Genomic DNA, 15,856 nt, shown 5'->3' on the forward strand with positions numbered 1-15,856 from the left:
CGCACCTGCGATCCATCGCCGATCAGGCGACGGCAGCTCTGGGCCCTGGCCGCCGTGCGGTGCCGTCGTGTCGATCAGTCGGTTGATGGCACGGGTCGCATGTGATGCGCAGAGAACTGGAGAACAGGGGAAGGGCGGCGCTGCCGGTTCGTGTGATCGATCGATGGTTTTTTTTCTTAAGGTGATGATTAATCGATGGGTTTTTTTTTCTGGTGTGTGCTGCAGTGATTTGGGCCATGTCGTAGTGTGGTGAGGGGGAAATACGATGGGGTGTGTCTGGTTTTGGGCTGAAATCCTTAACTATCACGTTCTCGGCTATTAGTATCGTTTTTTCCTTATAAAACCCAGTATTTATACTATATATACCTATTTTTTGGACGAAAATAATGGGTATTCAAGTGAATATCCTTGAATTGAGGTGGGCCCACCCCTGGCTCCATGCCGCATGATTTCTCCTGACCTCGTTAAGCATTTGTCATTGTTGTCTTCGACTGCAACAACTAACCATGTCGCATCCTGGTTTCGTGAAGAGCTAGCCGATGACTCCGATGCAATTTCGATATCCTTATCAATCATCTTTTTTCCTGACAAAAGTCTTATGACCGAAGATCCTTCACATATTGATCTAGGTCGAACATCCCGCTTCTCCCTAATATTTGTCCCTATCACACACTTTTGAGGCTCTTGGGTCTCATTTGTCCCTCCATTTACTCTACATCCATAATGAATTTTACATCAGTCATATTATAATGATTAGTAAAAATAATACAATAAATTTTAAATCATTTATTATATTTTAAATCCCAGTGAAAATCCTTGCAATGTATATGCCTAAACACTTATCTTTTACCAATTTTTTTACTTTTCATATTTACTAAAGTATGATGTATCTCTACTCTTATAAAAAGCACAGTTGGTGATGATAGTGTGTCTGCCATCTGTCGTTTTCGGCCTCCCGGTCTGCATCGAACGCGTGTGAGCCAAGTTTTGGAAAATTTGCAAAATGACGCCCGCACTGCACCCCACATTTACACAAAGTCCCTCAGTTTCTATCTCCAGCCCTCCCACCCAATCCATCCAATCACGGCTCCTATCTACCACTCCGGTGCTGGCGCCGTCCGCCGCCAAACCTCTCATGCCTCCTCCGCCCGCTCCCATCCACGGCGGTGTAGCCACCCGCCACATACTACTCCTTCTCCTTCCCCGATGACACACTTCACAAGAAGGTTGTCCCCTTCAAGTACGACCCTCTCCCAAAGGACCTTCATGACGTCTTAGCGGCAGCGCCACCCACAAGCTCCACCGCCATCCCATCCCACCACAGAAGTGCTGACAAGATTCCTCGCATGGCCTAGCCCTATATGGTCGTCGCCACTACTGTTTGCTCCTTCCCCGCCCCCTCTGCATCCCTCATTCAGTTCAGCCATGACCACTCGTTTCCACAACCAGCCCCCTTGTCTGTTTGGGCCGCGATGTGGCCGCCGCCTCATGGAAAGACATCATTGTTGTTTCTCTGCAAGGTAGCCGGCCTCCTCCTCTCTAATTTTTTGGCATTGTGCATTCAGCGTCCTCCGCATAAATTAGTGACAGTTTCTGCAAATGTACTCCTGCAGATTTGATGCCACTGGTTGATTAGTGCGTGAAGTTGGATATATTTGACAGCAAGTTGATGGCTATTGTGCTTATTTCGGTATTATAATAGATTCAGGGATGTTTATTATTCCAGTATTATAAGTTGATACCATGGTATTAGATATCCTGCTGCTAGAATAGCTTATGAAAACGCTTTGGCGTGACTTATATTTCTATAGTTGTATTGGTGGGCACTGGGCAGCCATCATATGTGCAGAGCAAGGTTGTTGGAAGTTACCAATATGTGTGTTGTTTGACCGATGAGGTCTCGAGAAAAGAATTATTGTATGGGTTTCAGATAAGGGAGATACACATGGACAATGGTGAAATCCCTGAATTAAGTAAATTCATTATGAGAGTTAGTGCTCTGTTATGTGCAATCTAAATAATCTTAATTTGTTCTTTCATTTCCTCGTGAGATTACTTATAATGTCTGCATGATGCAGTTCCGTGCCCTTCATCCACCATTGTCCTGGTTTCAACGGCAAGCAACTTATTGCTATTACACGATTATTTATTTTACTCATCGGTGCAACTGGAGTTTTAGATGGCACAATTAAAAAATCTACAAAAACCTTACTTTGCGGTTAGTCTTACAGTTTTCCTTCTTTTCATTCTAGCTTTCGCATATACTCTGTTTACTAGCATGGGGAGGGAATTTTTCCGCAAAAAAAAGCATGGAGAGGGAATTGAAAGAAACTGCCCGATGCTTGATCTCCGTAACGATGCATTTTTTTGGCAAATCTTTACTCCAATGGAGTCACTGAGGTTGAAGTAGGAGAGGAAGAAAAAACACATCATTGCATATTTGGGTTTAGTGATAAACTGATAATGCTTCCATATGTTCTTGATCCCCAGATGCGACTTACCTCTATATGCACTTTTCTTACTGGTGGGTGCAGGAGCCCAGGCCACCCACGTGAAGACAATGGCCTTAGCCACGTCATCGAGGTCGAGGGGTCCTCAAGCCAATCCTGGCCCTCGCCGGCATCAGCGGCCCCGTCCTTCTCCATGGGGTCAGTTAGTCAATCTCGGTCATCCGATTCATCTCCGTCGAGTATGTCACTGGTGCGGAAGCTGCGTCGGACAACAACAACGCGAGCTCATCGCTAGCTCATATGAGTCTTTGGTCGAAGCCCTCCTGCCGCAGCTCTCCGCATGTTTCTTAGACAAAGGGAAAGACGAATGCCGGTGTCAGCAAGGTTGTTATCCCATCTCTCTATCTCTCTCTGATCTGTGTTGCTATTGTTGTCTGAGTGAAGTGACTGTTGTTATTGTAAGAATAGAAGTGAGCTGCTGATTTTGAATAAAATTGACTTGCTTGCAGATTCTTGTACGGGCAGAAGAAAGATAGAATTGACCTTGTGTACGGACTGTTGTATGGATGTCGATGGCCATCACCCATCAAAGGAAGGTGACGCCAGATGTAGGTGACGCACTCTGCCGGTGAGGAGCTTCGAAGACGGTGGTGGCTGACGAGCAAAGTCTGCTCGTTGAGGAGGTCATCCACCGTCATGCACATTCCTGGCTTTGGAACAACTTGGACTTATTTGATTTGGTTCAGTTCGATTTGATTTGGTAGTTGTGGTGGTGTTAAATTATCAGCCGCCGCATTTTTTTGGCAGATCTTTACTCCAATGGAGTCACTGAGGTTGAAGTAGGACAGGAAGAAAAAACACATCATTGCATATTTGGGTTTAGTGATAAACTGATAATGCTTCCATATGTTCTTGATCCCCAGATACGACTTACCTCTATATGCACTTTTCTTGCTGGTGGGACATAACTAGAACTAATATTTTGTGTGGAACATAATTAGAACTAATTTTGTGTGTGGTTTTACCATGTTTTAATTGTTGAATTTTTTTATAATTTGATGCCCCTTTTTTCCTTAACAATTTACTATTTGTCCTTCGTGTGATGCTCATGTTGCATTGTTCAGCGACTGCTTCTGGATTACAGGAAGAAGTTGGAGTAAATCCTTGTGTTTGGCTTCAATTTTTTTGGTTTGGATATCTACCCAACATTAAAACTGACTGTTGTACAAGGGAAGTTCCATATTTGCGAGATAATTTTCTATAATGCAGAACTGTAAGAATAACCCTAGAACCATCTTTACAACCTGATGTTACTTAATAATAAATAATGAGTTAACTATATAAGAAGATTTAAATGCTTAGCTTTTCATGCCTTTAGTTAGAAATTGATGTGTGATTTCAAGGCTCGTACTGACTTTTCGTTATCCTGCTTTTCCTCTTAAAGGCTAGAGAGAAATCATTCAAGAAAGCTTCATAGTTATGTAAGTGTTCAGATTTTTTTTGCTAATGATTATTTACCTCTGTTTGCATGATGTTATGTAATTGATTCTCTCTCTTTTTCTTTCTTTTCCACGTCTAAAAACTGCAGATATTGACTGTGAGATGAAATTGTCATTGTTCATAATTTAAATGTTTGACACAAGGCCGGAGCCTAGAATGCTAGCTTCTTAATGCTACTTGACGGGTTGCCATGTCGATGTTTCCCCTTTTAGACAGAGATGGTCATGTCAAAGGTGTCAATGGCAAGGTTCTTCGCCATGTTAGGCCTCTCCTCTGCCTACCTCATGAAGATACGCCACCAATACATTGAGTTTCCACTGGTTATACTTCTTTACCGATGTAAAGTAGTTAACTGATGGTTTTGTTGTATACTCTTTGGGAAGCCATTGATCTGGTACTACATAGACTGAGGACGAGCTGAAGAAAATGTGAGCCATGGGAGGAGAGATTTACTGGAGCAAGGTGAACAACGGTGGCAGTGACCAGATAGGAGACGCAGGGAATGAATGTTTTCTCGTTCTTAGTGCTTTGGCTGTTGTACACTAAAGTGGATGGGAGATCTGCAAGTTAAAGTAAATATCATGGTATTCCTCTCATGCACCTTGTCGCATATACCCTCATAACCTCTGTAGCTCTGCCCTTACCGTTCGTTGTCTTATCTGTTCCTGACAAGTATTGACTTCTCTTTCACTTCCTTGCTTGTATATACATGCTATGATGTATTGTAATATGGATTGGATTTCATATACATGTACTATATTGATTTTAAGTGTTGCACACATGGTTCTTGGTCGTGTTCTTCTGATCTAACGACTCTGCACCTAATTGATACGACAACATTTCTTGTTCATGCTGTAACTATCATCATGCTTTAAGTAATTTTATTTACTGATGTGAATGCACTCATGATCTGTGTGGCTTTGTGTTAAAGTGTTCCAATATTATTTTTGTGTTGTTATCAAGTAGGTAGTTCTGTGTATTTTTGTATTTTTTATGGCAATTTCTTTGACCTCGTGGATGATTCAAATCCATATAGCTTGTGAGGTGATGGCAGTCTTCGGCGGCATTTTAGTCTGTATAAGTTCAAATGTCTTTCCTATAGAGAAATAAAATGCAGTTCACTTAATTTTCAGAATAACAACTCTTGGTGACTACTATTTATGAATTGCATATAATCCTTTGCAATTTTTGAATAGTTAACACAAGGTATTCGTTCATATCCTTAATTGTTCCATTGTGATGGTACTTGCATTACTCTTTGTTTGCAGATATATTCTTTTATGATTTGTTCATAATAATTTCTTGAGGACAACAATTTAGGTGGAAGATATGCTATAGACTAGGTGGTAATAATGCCCAACATTTACAACTGCAAAACTCTTAATAAATGTCTTGATAATCTCAAATAATAAACTACTGATTATTTTTCCCGACATTCAGAAATGCATAGTGAGCTGCACGTTTGGGTCACCATGTTGGAGTTGCTTTTAAATGATTCAAGAATATCATCAATCCTGAGAATAGAGGGGATCGGAGTTAGGGAGGCGTTTTGTTAACATTTACACCTGATTTTTATTTATTAGTAAATAGGGGCGGGTTAACATTATTTTCTCTTGTTAAAGCATTTTTTAACCCGTGGCAATGCACGGGCACTCAACTAGTGAGATGTAATGAGAGGCGCACCTCTCATGTTTACACACAACAGTTACAGTAGCAGGTGATGAAACCCCCTTTCCTGTGCGCTACGGTGCGGAGGATCGCCTAGGTCTGCGCGCGGAGGTAGAGGATGGCCAGATCTGGATTGGATCGCCCAGGGCCTGCGAGCGGCGGTCCGCACCGGTCGGGTTGGCGTGTGCTCGCCGAGTTCCTGCATGCGGCTTGACCAATTCATCTCTAGTAGTGTTTGCTTTGGGCTCATGTTGCACTGTGGCGCTGGTGGCCTCAGATCCTTGGATTGTTGGTGGAAGACTCGGCTCCGGGCGAAAATCATGCATCGACCCTGTCGTTGCCGGCGGTAACGGCGTCCACGGATGTCGTCTTCCTCCTTGGAGGTATCGTTGTGGAGCCGTTCCCTTCCTTCCCAATAGTGTGAGATCTCCTGGTGAAAACCTAAGATCGGGCAGTGCCAGATCGGGTGACGGTGGAGTCCTCAACTTCGTTTTCCTCCTTGGAGGCGTCACCTTGGTGATCCCGCTGAGGGGTTCTGATGGTGTTCGCGTTTGATGGTAGAGCTTTGGTTGTGGTGCTGCCGACGGGTCATTTTCTTTCTTTTCTTTTTGCGCTGCCTTTGCGGTGCTTTCCTCCTCTGAGGACTCTTGTAACACCTTCTTCTCATCAATGAATTTGGCAGTTCTCCTGCCAACATTCAAAAAAAAATGAAACCCCCAGATTCTGGAACATTTTCCCTTCAATGAAAATGCGGGTAGGCCTCTTTGGGAGGCATAATTAAGCATTTCAATGATTCTTTTCAACCACGTACCCAAGTGCAACTCATATTTTTGTTACTTTTAGCATTTTTGAGTTGTTTGTAAATTGCCATCCCTAATCCCATTCCACTACCCATTAATCAATCAAAAAGCTAATTGTCAGTGAAAATCGAACGGTAACCTTCCTCGCCTGATCTGAATGAACTTTTGTGAATCAGAGAAAATCTTCAGCGTCATTTTTGAAATAAATAAATACTGATAAGACCACAGCGTTCTACAATCTCCATTGGAAATTGTCAAGTTATATTATTACTCATTATATTGTTGCACATCACAAGTTTTGCTGTCCGGAAAGATGATCATTTTTCTTCCGGAGGTAGAAGAAGGCCTCGTGCTACTCGCTCATTTTGCCCCGTTGTTTAAGCAATGCCGCAAGATTTTCAACGCCAGCCAGCTCACGCCGTTGAGCTCGTGGTCTGCGTCGGTCAGCGGCGTCCTCTCGCCGGCCCGGAAGAGGAACGCCTTGTCGCAGCGCACCGGCGTGCCACCAACCTGCTCCAGCAGGGTGGCCGCCTCCGTCAGCATGTCCTCGTCCCCGCCTGCGGCCAACTCCCTGGCGGCGCGCCCCAGCCGGCGCACGGTCAAGGCGTAGTCCTTGGCGCACTGTTCCAGAACCAGCCGCCGCCGGGGCGACGTCTCGGCGGCCTGCAGCCGGGCGATGCGGTCGCCGGTGGCCTTGGCGGTCGCCCCGGCGATCCTCACCGCGATGACGACGAGGCCGAGCTCGTCGGCCGTCGCACTCGCCGGGTCCGCCCCCAGCGTCTTCACGCACAAGTCGTAGTCGTGCGCGGCCTCCCAGGAGCCGGTGGCGACGAGCGTGCACGTGTCCTCCAGCGTGCTCGCCCTCGCCGTGCGCGCGTGCTGCGCGAGGAGCAGGAGGACGAGGGCGGAGGAGAGAGCTTGGAGAGCAGCCATGGTCGTCGTCGTCTGATTTGTTTCTCTCTCAGACTCGACCTATATATACTGTAAGACGTACGTAGGAGTAATTAGATTGGTGGCGCTGTAAATTTGTGTTTATCCTTTCAAACGTTTCCATTCGTTGCTCATGCATCAAACTCTTTTACTAGTTACATCACATTGAACAAAAACCGAATGTAATAAATTTTTGACAAATGTAATTAAGAATGGTGAGTAAGAAATTCACCACATATTAACCATGTGTATTAATCATCGCAATATTAGTAAATATTTCTGACGCCCAAGAGCCTACTGAACATATAATTTCTTGAGAATCTAGACAAAACAAAAGACCCGATTTATACTAGCAACACTAGTTAAAATGGGCATTTGTGTCCCAAATGAACGGAACCGCCTGTAATAACCCTACCACATGGTTTTCTTTTTCACCGAGACGGTTATTAAAAGGAAATCGCCTACAAAAATTAACTCGGGCGGCTCAAAAAGAAAAGAAATGAAATGAAACAGCTTGCAGGCTAGTATTGGGCCACAACCCATTTTCACAATTGAACCCTATCTTTCCGTCCCTCAAATCCCACCCCCGCTAGTTTCCTATCTCTTTTTCTATGCCGTTTGTGGCTATTCCGATCTCTTTCAGTTAGCTCTTGATGAGTGATCTTTTATATTGTGAGACCGGTTGACTTTGTCAGACTATTTGCTTTTATTAATAAGATGGCCGCATGCATCTTTCTGATGCAGAGGCCGGGGGATAACCTCCTTTTCGAAGAAAAAAATCCCACCCCCGCAGTCACTCCCCCCCTCTGTTATCTTCCCCCCTTCCTTCTTGCCTTGCAAATCCGTCCCTTCTCTCGTGCATCGATCTCGGAGGGTTTAGGTGACCTTGGGCTGCACCGTCGTGAGGAAGCCATGGTGGTCAAGCCGCCGCATCAGAGCTCGCCTTCCGCCCTACCATCTAATCATGTGTTGTTAAGATACAATCAGCTAGGTAGATTGCACTAGTTAGTATGTGATGTTGGCTAGGTGATTCGAACTTGTGTTGACATATTTTCTTAAGGGGTCGGCTGGATGTCAGGTGACTCAATTTATAATTTGGGTAAGTCACTCTTTGATCTACCTTTAGATCAATGGACAGAACATTCATCTACAACGAAAAATGGCTGACCTAAATAATCATTTTTTAGGGGTAGCTAGGTCAGTCATTATTTAGGCCGACCTAAATAATCTATCAGTCGATTTTGTCATATTGCCTTCCTAATCAGCAATCCGAGGGCCTGACTTGAGCAGTATGCATGGCCAATTTTCAGCTACTTTGCTCCCACAGTTTGTGTGCCCGTTTCAAACTGGCGGTGCCAGCACTATAACCTATGATGTCCAGTTCAAAAAAAAAACTATGATGCAAGCACAAAGTATTTCTAAATATTTAACTATTTTCTTAATTTATGCAGGGAAAATGCTTGTATCGAGAGAGGTTTGCTCAAAATACTGTGCAGTCAATTGACCACACAGCCAAAGTGTGGCTTCGCCACTGGCCGGTTGTAGCATGAAACGTCCGCATGCTTGGTCTAAGAGCAAGATAAAAATAACTAACATGTCCACTTTACTAATCGTGAGCTCGTTTTTTTTCTTTTTATTGTTTAGACGAGGATACATGTACATCTGCCTATATAAAATTGTTCTTTTTTTTGCATTGAACCTATATTTAATTGCTGAATATACTTATGGTGCATGTGATTTGCAGATGAGTCGCCACGTACGTATAGTTTCGGCCAGCTAATCATGGGAGTAGATTAACCCTAATTAAAACAAACACAAATTTTAAAAGGGAAAATGTTACACAACTACAACTTGGCATTGGTATTACCATTGAAGATGAATAGATTGGAAGTTTTTCCACAAAAAAGAGAGGAAAGAAAGTGGAAAAGTATTAAAAAACGAGTAAGCAAATAATGTAGTAGTCTTTTCGTAAAAAAATATTCTAAGGAATTAATTAGTCGCATTGGTATTACCTTTAAGAACAAAGAAAATGAAAAACAAAATAAATAACGATAAAATTTGCCCACAATTAAGAAAAAAATTGCACTTCCTAATATCATGCCAAAATAATCTTATAATAGAGGAATTTTGCAAAAAGGAAATTTTTAAGAATGAATTAGTAGCATTTGTATTAGCCTTAAAATAAACAAAAGAAATAAAAACTGAAAAAAGCAAAATAATGAATTTTTCTAAGAAAGAATGAATTAGTGACATTGGTATTATCCTTTAAGTAGGAAGAAAATAAAAAATTAAATACAAATAATGTTAAAATTATCACAATCTACAATTGTGTATAATATGCAAGAATAAGCATATACTACTGGACTTTTTGGGAAAAATAAGTTCCCTAAGTAGGAAGGAATAGTGGCATTGGTATTAAACTAAAAAGGAAAAAAGAAACAAAATCAAAATAATGAAGTTATCTAAGAAATACTGAACTTGTGGCACTTGTATTACGTTGAAGTAGAAAGAAAATAAAAAAAATACAAATCAAGATAAAATGTGCAAAACTCGCGGTTTTGTATAATATGCAAGAATAAACATATAATAGTGATTTTTTTGCAAACAATAAGTTCCATAAGAAGGAAGCAAATAGTGGCATTGGTATTACCCTTAAAAAGAAACAAACACTAAAACACAATAATAAAAAGTAAAAAAGTTTTCTAGGGAAGAATGAATTAGTGGCACTGGTATTACCCTTTAAAAAATAAAATAAAAAGCTAAACTAATAATAACAAAATTTGCACACATTGTACACATAAATTATGTTCTAAAAATTTATGCAAGAATAAGCATGTAATATTGGAATTTCCGTAAAAAAGTTCTCTAAATGAAATAAATTAGTGCCATTGGTATTACTCTTAAAGGATAAAGAAAATTATTTTTAAAAAGAAATAATGACAAAAAAATTCCAAAATATGCATCAAAATTTACTTTTTTATAATATGCTAGAATAAACATATAATAACGAATATTTCACAAAAATAAAGTTCCAAAGAAGTAATGAATTAGTGGCATTGGTATTACACGTAAATAAGGAAGAGAATAAATAAAACTCAAACATAATCAAAACAATGAATTAATCTAAGAAATAGTGAATTAGTGACATTGGTATTACCCTTTGAGAGGAAAGGGGATAAAAACAAAAAGAAATAATGGTAAAATTTGCACACAATTTACACAGTAATTGCATTTATTATAATATGCAAGATTAGACATGCAAAAGTGAAGTTTTCGCAAAAACATGTTTTCTAAAATGAAACAAATTAGTATCATTGGTATTACCCTTAAAAAAGAAAATAATAATAATAACAATAATAATAATAAATTGCACACAATTTACAAAAAATGCATTTTTTAGAATATGCAATAATAAGCATATAAAAGTGGTTTCATAGAACAAAAGTTTCCTAAAAAGGAATAAATTAGTGACATTGGTATTGACTTTAAAGAAGAAACAAAATGAAACAAAAACTAAACAAAAATAAAATTAATGATATTTTTCTAAGGAAGAATGAATTAGTGACAATGGTATTACCTTTAAAAAAGAAATAAAATGAAACAAAATCAAAATAATGAAGTTTTCGAAGATAGAATGAATTAGTGACATTGGTAGAAACAAAATGAAACAAAAATTAAAATAAAATCAAAATATTAAAGTTTTCTTAGAAAGAATGAACTAGAGACATTTACAGGACATAATAAAGAAGGCAGGGAGAAGAGACAACGAAACACGCTCGGACTCGTACATTCACATGATGGAGAAAATTCGCAAAATTAATTTTTTTAATTTATATGAAGATGAGCTTTGCTCGCTTGATCTCAATTACTCTGCACTAGCAAGCCCCATAACGATCTCGGCGGCCGCGTCACCTGTCCTGCACGCACTGGCTGCAAGTTGCATGCATGCACGTGGTAGTGTAGGTGTGTGTGCATAGTTTAGGAAAAAGAATTTGACTGACCCTAATTGTCGTCTTTTCAGTCGCGTGATGTATAGCTAAAGCGTTTTTTTAAAACACTTGTGTGGAATGGAGGATAAAGGTCGAGGGTACACGAAAACGAGGATCACTGCCCAGGGGTGCACATCCATCACGAAGTACCACAGGAGAATATCCGGTACTCCCAACTCCTAGGGTGCTCCCCGGGCTCCAAACTGGTAGGACATTTGTAAATGTTCAAAAAATTCAGAAAAAAAATCCAGCACACAGACACAACATCATTGTATGTTGTCACAAAATTTGAAATCAAAATCTGAAACATAGCTTGAGAAACATAAATGACAAATTCGACAGTAGATAGTACACAACATAAGTTAGGCTTTAGATTTGACCCATTATCACATTTATGCCAATATTGTTATTTTTCTATCTCGAGCAATGTTTTGAATTTTGATTTGAATTTTTTTACAACATAAGTTGATGTTGTGTCAATGTGCTAGATTGTTTTTAGAAATTTTTGAACATTTAAAAATGTGCTACCGAGTTTGGAGCACTGGGAGCACCCTAAGGGTGGGAGTATCAGATATTCTCCCGAAGTATCAATTCGGCCATGACAATGGAGCCCGCAGGGACACTGCTTCCGTAGGCGTGTGCGAATTTAGCTGTCAGGGATGACGCATCAAAGATGACTACGCTGTTTGACAAGATAAAAACACAATTTATAGTACTAAACCATAAAGCAATTTTCATTGCCAAAATGGCCTTTGGTGGCCGAGCTACCTGCAGGCTGGAATCAGCCCCGTCAGTGCTCGTTACGATCGGTGCGAACCGTGCATGACATTCCCGTATATTAACTGTATTCGTAGAAGAAAAATACGGATTTATGGTTATCCAACTTGCGTTATCATGCAAATACGGTCACTTCGCTCGTATCTAGCCGTATAGCCTGCCCATGTGACGCGCCAGCCTGACGGAGGCCCACCTGTCAGTGGCTAGGAGTGCACAAGGGGTTGGGTGACTCTAGCACACCATTTTTCTTTTCAGAAAAGTCCCTACGTAATTTATTTAATGACGCAAAAGACGTCAAATATAATGAAAAAAGGATGAGGTAGATTGGGTTCGAACCAACAACCTGTTTTTTTTACGGCATCGAACCAACAACCTGTTAATTAAACAATTACATCCATCCCACCAGTGCTGCCCGATGTTGTACATGCACAACTAAAATCTATTTGATTACACACAAAAGCACGTCAAGTTATTCTAAAAAAACATGTCAAGTTTGTCCAGGTTAATCAGATAAATAGACGCACATGTCTAATTGATAATTTAGGGGTGGGGCCACTAGTCGGTGTGATACTAACAACATGTTAGGCTAACCAGGTAACTAGACTAATCTACACAGGGCCCATCTGTCAGTGGGTCAACCAAAAATTTGTAACTTGGGCGCATGGATAATTCCGCAGGGAAAAAAGGGGCCCGATGGATTCCATTCGCCGACCTCAAGTGTGAAACCGCAGGAGCTAACCACTACACCAAATACCTATAATTGTCTAAAAGATAAACAATAAATTTTATATTTGGCAATGGAACTACTCGTATTCGGGCTTTTTCTCCTGGACCAAATTTCTGATAACAGATCGGTTACTAGAAATTTTTGTGGTCCCCAGAAAACTATGTTATTGCCTGAATTTTTTAATTTAAATGACAGAAACTATGTCAAATATATATCTCTCATATGCATACAGTATCAGAACGACAATGAATTGAACTTGCGATTTTTCAAATTTGAATTTCATTTGAATTTTTTGGATAAAAAGGTGAGATTTTTTGGAACCGGTTTTCTGGCTGAACGTGGGGAAAAATGGAATATAAAAAGAATCTGCGTCCATATTAAAGAAGGCACATCTCTTTATAGTCACGAATATGTAGCTAGTGCGTGTGCGTATACGATGTCTAGAGTTCAATTCTCCTCAAATATTCTTTGCGATTAAGTTGTACCCACATGTGTTATTGAAGGGCTACTGCTTAATTAAATACAGAACAAGGGGTGTTTCTGTAAAATAAAAATATGCGCGCCTCGTTCAAGCTGTTCCCAATCATTGACAATGGGCATAGCCACGCTGACATGCCACATCAGCGCAGGATACGTCTGAATACAAGCAAAGTGACCGTATTTGCGTAAGGACGCAAGTTAGATGACCATAAATTCGTATTTTTAAAATTTTAGCATCAAACTGAACATTGAACGTAAGTTATATGACTGCAGTTGATATTATCTCTTTTGATATTCTGTGCGGGCTCAGTACACCAGCAAACACCGGAGTGCAGCACAGCTCCACGTCGCCGTCAACCATGCATCACTCCAGTTTCATGTACGCGGCACGGGAGTTGGCTCCATCAACATGTGCCATGCCAGGGTGACTGTTCCTTACCGTCAGAGAGTCCAGCAAGAGCCTTTTGAGTTGTTGACGACCACACCCTCTGCATCTCCATCCTCTCCTACAGCTGCAGCAGTCGTATTTGAGGAGCCATGTCGTTTGAGTCACCAACGACCTTCCTCTCACCATTGCTGTGCGAGGCAACATTGGCTTCCACCGATCGGAACTGGTCTTCGGCGCTGCTGCTGTCCATGGGTTCAGAAGAAATCACCTCAGCGGAGCACCGGCCAGCTTCTGAGGTTAGGCTAGCCTGCAGCGACAGAGGGGCCCAGAATTAACATCGCACCACCCCACATGTGCTAATTTTAAATCAGCCCATCAGGCTCAGAGTATCTTCAACAGCCGCGCCAAAAGAGGCGCGTACGGTAAACTTAGTTTTTAGCGCGCGCTGGACGGTTTCGCGTGCTCCAGCGCGCGCGGGAAAGGGCGGCAGCTCGCGCGCTACTTTTGACCCGTCGCTTCCGGCGTGCCTAAAAATTGCGACGCTCACCACGCGCCTATCCACACTGCCACACGCATCTCATAGCTTCTTCGCCTTTCCAGCGCGTCCATCGCTTCCTCTCCTTGCCGCTCCAGCGCCCCGCCACCGACGAGCCACCATGCCGCCGCGCCGCCGAGGAGCATCGGGCTACCACGGCGTCCGCCAGCGCCCCAACGGCCGGTACTCCGTCGAGATTCGGTCCGGCGACGTCCGACTCGGCCTCGGTACGTTCCGGACCTCGCACGAGGTTGCACGCGCCTACGACGCGACGGCGTGGCGCCTGGACAAGCCGCGTCAGCAGATGAACTTCCAGGATGTCCAAACGCGCCAGCAGGCACACGACATCGCCCCTCCGCCTCGTCTTATCATGGACCAGGACCGTGCGAAGCACGCTCGGCGGTAGCGCCGCCTCCTTGTCGCCGAGGAGGACGAGCGGGCCATGGTGGAGTGGCGTCGGCGCCACCCAAAGGACGTCGCCAACGAGGAAGCCTTTTGGGCAAAGCGCCGCGAGGAGACAGCAAGGCGTCGCGCGGAGCGGTTGGACATGCGTCGGCGGAAGGCCCTGGCGTTATCGCAGTGCAAAATCGTTGAAAATGGTGGGCAGTCGATCTTTTCGTCTAATGATGACTGTTGGGAAGACATTTGGCTCGATACCTCGGGGCAGACCAACAAGGATGGCAATGATGATGATGATGATAACGATGACTGGGAATTTTTAAAAAATCGTTGCACCATAGTTTTTTATCTATCTATGCTATGAAAGTATGTAAAATATCTAAGTATCATTTTCATCTATGAATTTTATTTATCATTTTATTAAAAGAATGTACGCAATATTTAGCGCACGCTGCATTTTAGCGCGGCCGCTGGAGCTACGCACGCGCGCTCAGTTTTAACGCGGCTGCTGGAGCCAGCGTTGCCGGCCGCGTCAAATCAGGCGAAGGGCGTGTGGCAAATGAGTTTTTAGCGCGCGGCGTGTTGCGCGGCTGTTGAAGATGCTCTCATGACATGCTTGTGTATCCCCTACGCAACCCGCGGTCCACATACAAAGCTAGCACACCAGTGCATGGCACGCATGTATTTCAACTTAACAGCTACTAACGTATATGCACGAGAAAAAAAACAAGCACACATCACGGCGCTATACTGCACGGCCCGAGGTAGCGGCCTGCAGGTAGCTCGGCCACCAAAGTGCCACTCTCTTTTAGTTAGGCTACTAATATTTTTAAGTTGAATGCTTTATAATTTGTACTAAGTGTTATCTTAGTTAGAGCAATGCTATTTCAGTACAAAATTCATAGTAAACACTAAAAAATCAGCGGATTATCAAATCCACTGTAATATGTAAGACATATTTGACCAGAAAATCATAAAGTGATGTGCAAATGATTAAGTGACAAGTTCCTTGCGAACATCTTGTGTATTCTAGATTTGTTTATTTGAGTGTGTATAATCAAAGACAGCTATCAAAATATTTCATCTATCATATACTTTCGAGATCTCTAATAAGATATTTAAAAACACACACAAAGTGATATACACGACATTCATGCAATAGTTAGAAATTAATCTAAGAAGGTGTAATGTGTTCACTTTAAATATGTTTTAG

At 42.1% G+C, this 15,856-nt stretch overlaps 2 pseudogenes; one reads left to right on the forward strand and one right to left on the reverse strand.

Moving 5' to 3' along the window:
• Positions 1 to 6,861: 6,861 nt before the first annotated feature.
• LOC147983160 (uncharacterized) lies at positions 6,862 to 7,427 on the reverse strand (annotated as a pseudogene).
• Positions 7,428 to 14,365: 6,938 nt separating this feature from the next.
• On the forward strand, positions 14,366 to 15,007 carry LOC147983161 (uncharacterized; annotated as a pseudogene).
• Positions 15,008 to 15,856: the final 849 nt, after the last annotated feature.

The sequence above is a fragment of the Triticum urartu genome, chromosome 2A (assembly GCF_056163025.1).
Source record: "Triticum urartu cultivar PI428250 chromosome 2A, HENAU_Tu73, whole genome shotgun sequence".
Taxonomy (NCBI): domain Eukaryota; kingdom Viridiplantae; phylum Streptophyta; class Magnoliopsida; order Poales; family Poaceae; genus Triticum; species Triticum urartu.